This window comes from Myotis brandtii, unplaced genomic scaffold (assembly GCF_000412655.1).
Source record: "Myotis brandtii unplaced genomic scaffold, ASM41265v1 scaffold105, whole genome shotgun sequence".
In the NCBI taxonomy this organism is placed as follows: Eukaryota; Metazoa; Chordata; class Mammalia; order Chiroptera; family Vespertilionidae; genus Myotis; species Myotis brandtii.
This window is the reverse complement of record NW_005353538.1, coordinates 1688809-1694976: the sequence shown is the minus strand read 5'-3', so window position 1 is coordinate 1694976 and position 6168 is coordinate 1688809. Positions and strand designations below refer to the sequence as shown.

At 40.0% G+C, this 6168-nt stretch overlaps 1 protein-coding gene across 4 annotated transcripts in view; it reads right to left on the bottom strand.

The window, feature by feature from the left end:
- AMICA1 (adhesion molecule, interacts with CXADR antigen 1) overlaps nt 1-6168 on the bottom strand; it is a 42223-nt gene that overhangs the window by 31717 nt on the left and 4338 nt on the right. The window contains exon 1 of one of the 4 annotated variants that reach the window (XM_014539148.1): nt 5891-6145. The exons of the other annotated variants lie outside the window; for them this stretch is intronic. The gene's annotated coding sequence lies outside the window, so the exon portion shown is untranslated. Of the gene's footprint in view, nt 1-5890; nt 6146-6168 lie in introns of those variants that run through there. 4 annotated transcript variants of the gene reach the window in all.

Here is a 6168-nt window from a genome sequence, read left to right as displayed (position 1 = left end):
TGGACATAGGGGTGCACGTATTCTTTCCAATTAGTGTTGCGGGTTTCTTCAGATAAATGCCCAGAAGTGGAATGACTAGGCCATAAGGCAGTTCCATTTTTAATTTTTTGAGGAACCTCCACAGTTTTCCACAGTGGCTGCACCAGTCTGCATCCCCACTCACAGTGCACAAGGGTTCCTTTTTCTCCACGTCCTCACCGCCATTTGTCATTTGTGATTTACTGACAATGGCCATTCTGACAGGTGTGAGTGGTACCTCATTGTCATTTTAGTTTGCACCTCTCGGATGGTTAGTGACATTGAGCATCTTTTCATATGTCTCTTGGCCTTCTGTGTGTCCTCTTTGGAGAAGTGTCTATTTAGATCCTTTGCCCATTTTTAAATTGAATTGTTTTCTTGGTGTTGTTTTATAAGTTCTTTATAAATTTTGGATATTAAGCCTTATCAGATGTATTATTGGTGAATATGTTCTCCCTTTCGGCGGGTTATCTTTTCATTTTGCTGATGGTTTCCTTTGCTGCGTAAAACGTTTTAGTTTGATGTGGTCCCATTTGTTTATTTCTGCTTTTGTTTCCCTTGCCCGAGGAGATACATCAGAAAAAATATTGTTGTAGGAAATGTCCAAGATTCTACTGCTAGGTTTTCTTCTAGGAGTCTTCTGGGTTCGAGTCCAACATTTCAGCCTTTATTTCATTTTGAGTTTAGTCTTTTTAAAAATATATATATATTATTGATTTTTTACAGAGAGGAAGAGAGAGGGATAGAGAGTTAGAAACATCGATGAGAGAGAAACATTGATCATGGGGATGTGCCCGCAGCCAAGATACATGCCCTTGACCGGAATCGAACCTGGGACCTTTCAGTCTGCAGGCCGATGCTCTATCCACTGAGCCAAACCGGTTAGGGCTTGAGTTTAGTCTTGTCGTGTGTGTGGTGTAAAAAGGTGGTCTAGTTTCACTTTTTTGCACACATTTGTCCAAATTTCCCCAACACCATTTATTGACTAGACTGTCGTTTCCCATTTATGTTTTTGCCGTTGTAGTACAATATTTACTGACTGTGAAGATGTGGGCTTATTTCTGGGCTCTGTATTCTGTTCCATGGATCTACGTGTCTGTTTTGCCAATGCCACCAAGCTGTTTTATGTACTTTGGCTTTGCAGTACAGTTTGATATTAGGTAGCATGATTCCTTCAATTTTGTTCTTCTTTCTCAAGATCGCTGTTGCTATTTGGGGTCTTTTGTGGTTTTGTATAAATTTGTGGAATATTTGTGATATACACCCTGGTGTCTTGACAGGAATTGCACTGAGTCTGTAGACTGCCTTGGGTAGTACGGACATTTTAATGATGTTAATTCTTCTATCCATGAACAGGCATATGTTTCCACTTATTTGTATCTTCTTCAATTTCTTTTTTCAGTGTCTTATTATTTCCCAAGTACAGGACTTATACATCATTGGTTAAATTTCATTCCTAGGTATTTTATTCTTTTTTTAAGCACTGTAAATGGAATTGTTTTCTTAGTTTCCCTTTCTAATGATTCATTATTGGTGTATACAAAATGATTTCTGGATATTTCTTTTGTATCCTGCTACTTTACAGAATTCATTGATCAATTCTAGTAGTTTTTTGGTGGCATCTTTAGGGTTCTCTATATACAGTATCATGTCATCTGCAAATAATGACAGTTTTATTATTCTTCCTTTCCAATTTGGATGCCTTTTATTTCATCTTCTTGTCTGATCGCTGTGGCTAGGACTTCCAGTACCATGTTGAGTGAGAGTGGTCAACGTGGGCATCCCTGTCTTGTTCCTGATCTTAAGGGGGACACTTGTCGTTTCTGCCCATTGAGAAGGACGTTGGCTATGGGTTTGTCATATATGGCCTTTATTACATTGAGGTATGTTCCCTCTATTCCCACTTTTCTGAGAGTTTTTATCATAAATGGGTGCTGGATTTTATCAAATGCTTTTTCTGCATCTATAGATATGATCATGTGGTTTTTATTCTGCATTTTGTTTATGTGGTATATCACATTTATTGATTTGCAGATATTGTATCAACCTTGCATCCCCAGAATAAATCCCACTTGATCATGGTGTATGATCTTTTTAATGTATTGCTGGACTCGGTTTGTGAATAATTTGTTAAGGATTTTAGCATCTATGTTCTTCAGATATTGGCCTATAATTTTAATTTTTTGTAGTGTCTTTATCTGGTTTTAGAATTAGTATAATGCTGGCCTTGTAAATGAGCTTGGGAGTCTTCCCTCCTCTTGAATTATTTGGAATAGCTTGAGAAGGATATGTGTTATTCTTGGAATGTTTGGTAAAATTCATCTATGAAAGCCAGTGGTCCAGGACTTTTGTTTGTTGGGAGTTTTTTTTTTTTATTATTATTACTGTTTCATTTCAGTAGTTGTAATCTGTCTATTCAGATTATCTGGTTCTTCCTGATTCATTTTGGAAGACTGTATGTTTCTAGGGTTTTATCCATTTCGTCCAGATTGTCCAATGTGTGGGCATATAGCGGCTCATAACATTTTCTTACCATCTTTTGTATTTCTTTGGTGTCAGTTGTTACTTCTCTTTCATTTCTGATTTTATTTATTTGGGTCCTCTCTCTTTTTTCTTGGTGAGTCTGATTAAAGGTTTGTCGATCTTGTTTATCGCTTCAAAGAACCTGCTCTTGGTCTCATTGATCTTTTATATTGTTTTTTTAGACTGTTTTGTTTATTCTGCTCTGATCTTTTCCTTCCTTCTGCTCACTTTGGGAATTGTTCATTATTCTTTCTCAAGGTCCCGTAATTGTCAAGTTAGATTGCTTATTTGAGCTTTTTCTTGTTTCTTGAGATAAGCCTGTAATGCTATGAATTTCCCTCTTAAGACTGCTCTTCCTGTGTCCCACAGATTTTGGGTTGTTGTGTTCTCATTTTCCTTTGTTTCAAGGTATCTTTTGATTTCTTCCTTGATCTCATTGTTAGCCCATTCACTGTTTAGTAAAATGTTATTTAGCTTCCATGTATTTGTGTGTTTTTCAGTTTTCTTCTTATGATTGATTTTTAGTATCACAACATTATAGTCAGAGAAGATGCTTGATATGATTTCAATTTTCTCAAATATGTTGAGACTTTTATGTGTCCTAACATGTGGTCTATCTAGAAAATGTTACATGCGCACTTGAAAAAATGTATATCCTGCTGCTTTGGGGTGAAATGCTTTGAAGATATCATTTAAATCCATTAGATCTAATGTGTCATTTAAGGCTGCCATCTCCTTGTTGATTTTATGTCTGGAAGATCTATCCATTGATGCTAATGGGGTGTTAAAATTGCTATTATGACTGTATTACTGTCAATCTGTCCCTTTATGTCCATCAAGATTTGGTTTACATATTTAGGTGCTACTATGTTGGGTGCATAAATGTTTACAAGGGTTATATCCTCCTGTAGGATTGCTCCCTTTATCATTATGTAGTGGCCTTCTTTGTCTCTTACTATAGGCTTGCTTTTAAAGTCTATTTTATCAGATATAAGTATTGCTACCCCAGCTTTTCTTTTTCCTTTCCATTTGCATGAAATATCTTTTTCCATCCTTTTATTTTTAGTCTGTGTCTTTCTTTCGCTCTCAGGTGGGTCTCTTAAAGACAGCATATGTATGAGTCTTGTTTTCTTATCCATTCAGCTACCCTATGTCTTTTGATTGAAACATTTAAGCCATTTACATTTAAAGTAATTATTGATAGGTACATATTTACTATTATTTTATTTTTTAACTGTGTTCCTGGGTTTTTTTCTTTTTCCTCTTCTTCTTTCTCCTCCTTCCTCTTTCCTCTTCCTTCTTTCTCTCCCTCCTCCTCCTTCTTCTTCTTAAAGCAAGTCCTTTAACATTTCTTATAATACTGGTGTGGTGGTAACAAACTCCTTTAGCTTTTTCTTGTCTGGGAAAACATTTCTCTCTTAATTTTAAATGATAGCCTTGCTGGGTAAAGTAGCCTTGGTTGTAGGTCCTTGCTTTTCAACATGTTGAATATGTAATGCCAATCCCTTCTGGCATGAAATGTTCCTGTTGAGATATCAGCTGACAGTCTTATGGGAGCTCCCTTGTAGGTAACTAACTGCCTTTCTCTTGTGGCTTAAGATTTCTCTTTATCTTTAACCTTTGGCATTTTAATTATGTTGTGTCTTGGTGTGAGCCTCTTTGAGTCCCTCTTGTTTGGGACTCTCTGAGCTTCTTGGACTTGTGTGTTTTCCTTCACCAGGTCAGGGAATTTTTCAGTCATTATTTCTTCAAATAGGTTGTTAATCCCTTGTTCTCTCTCTTCTCCTTCTGGTGTCCCTATGTTGTGAATGTTGTTATACTTCATGTCCCAAAGGTCCCTTAAACTATGCTCATTTTTTAAAAATTCTCTTTTCTTTTTACTCCTCTGATTGGGTGTTTTTCCCTACCTTGTCTTCTAAATCACTGATTTGATCCTCCACTTCATCCAACCTACTGTTTTTCCTTCCAGTGTATTCTTGATTTTGGATATTGCATTCTTCATTCCTGACTGGTCCTTTTTTGTGGTATCTATGTCCTTTTTCATGCTGTTGATCATCCTGATAATCATTACTTTGAACTCATTAGCAGATAAATTGCTTGGGTCCATTTCATTTAGCTCTTCTTCTGGACAATCCTCTTGTTCTTTCATTTGGGGTCTGTTCCCTTGTCTCCCCATTTTGGCTGCCTCTTTGTGTTTGTTTCTGTGTATGAGATAGAACTGCTATTACTCCCAGTCTTGTTAGGGTGGCCTTATATAGTAGGTGTCTTGTGGGACCCAGTGGCACAGTTTCCCTGATCATCTGAGCTGGGTGCTCTGGAATCCCCCTTGTGTATGCAATGTGGGCCCTTCTCTTATAATTGAGTCTTGATTGCTATTGGCCCATTCGTGCATGGGATCGACCCTCTGGCTGGCTGACTGTGATGCTCAACCCTGACCGTGGTGTGCAAGCTGCTGGGCAGGTGATCACACGAAGCAGAATTCCCTCAGCAGGGTTTGGTGCCTGTTGAGATTTCCCTGCAGATATGCTGCTTGTGACGCTTACTGGATCCCTGTTCCGTTGTTGTCTGAACCAGCAGGTGTATTGACTCTGGGCCTTTTGAGAGAGACTCCAGTGCAAGCCAATTTCAGACACTGCCTGTGCCTGGCCCTGGGCAGCCTGTTTGAAGCTATCAGTGATACACAGCTTATGGCTCTCTCTGCTGGGCCTGGTTGCATGTGGAAAGCACTAAGCTGCATACCAGGCTGGCTTTCGGCAGCACCAGGCCTGGGGGGCAGGTCAGCAAGTGTTTCAAAGCTCACAGAGATCTGCCTCCGCCTGCAGGCTCCAGTTAGACTTAGAGCCTCTCGTTGTACTCCTCAGCAAGGCATAAGCTCCATAGGGTGGGGAGAGAGGCATTCCAGTAGGTGGGGCTATTGCTGCCCCACAGGCTATGTGTATGGACCAGATTTCCCTGCCCGAGAAAGATGGCTTCTACAGTATAAAGGAGTGACTCAGCACAGGGATCCTGGTGGCTGAGCCCTTAGCTCTCTCCCCAGAGCCACCCACCCCAGACTCTCCCCATGAAGCTCTAGTCCACTCTGCCCTCCCTCCGCCAGAGCCCAGGGTAAGTGGCTACAAACAAAATTTGGGGCATTGGCCCTTTAAAGAGGATGTCTGTGTCGCTAACCATCTCTCCCTAGTGGACAGAGACCCCATTGCTTTTCATAGCTGGATGCTATGTGGGCTCTTTTCCCAGTTCTGGTGCTCTAGGCTGGGGAGCCTGGCTTGGAGTTTAGAACCCCGACAGCTGAGATATCCCTCCAGAACTTCAGCTGCTGCCTATGACAGCCCAGTCAGCCCTCTTATACCTCTGCACTTCTTCCAGTCTCGATGCGGCTCCTTCTCAAAGTCCTTGGTTATATGGCTTCTCTCCGGCTAGTCTTCAGTTGGTTATTCAGGATGATTGCTCTATAATTTAGTTGTAATTCCAGTTTGGTGCTGGGAGGAGGTGAATGTAGCTTCCACCTAGTCTGCCACCATCTTAGTCTGCCTCAGGAATTTCTAAATACACATGTGTGTATATATAAATTCAGGAGTATGTATCTGACTAATAAAATTCTGAATTTTACATGTGGGTTGAGGGTGC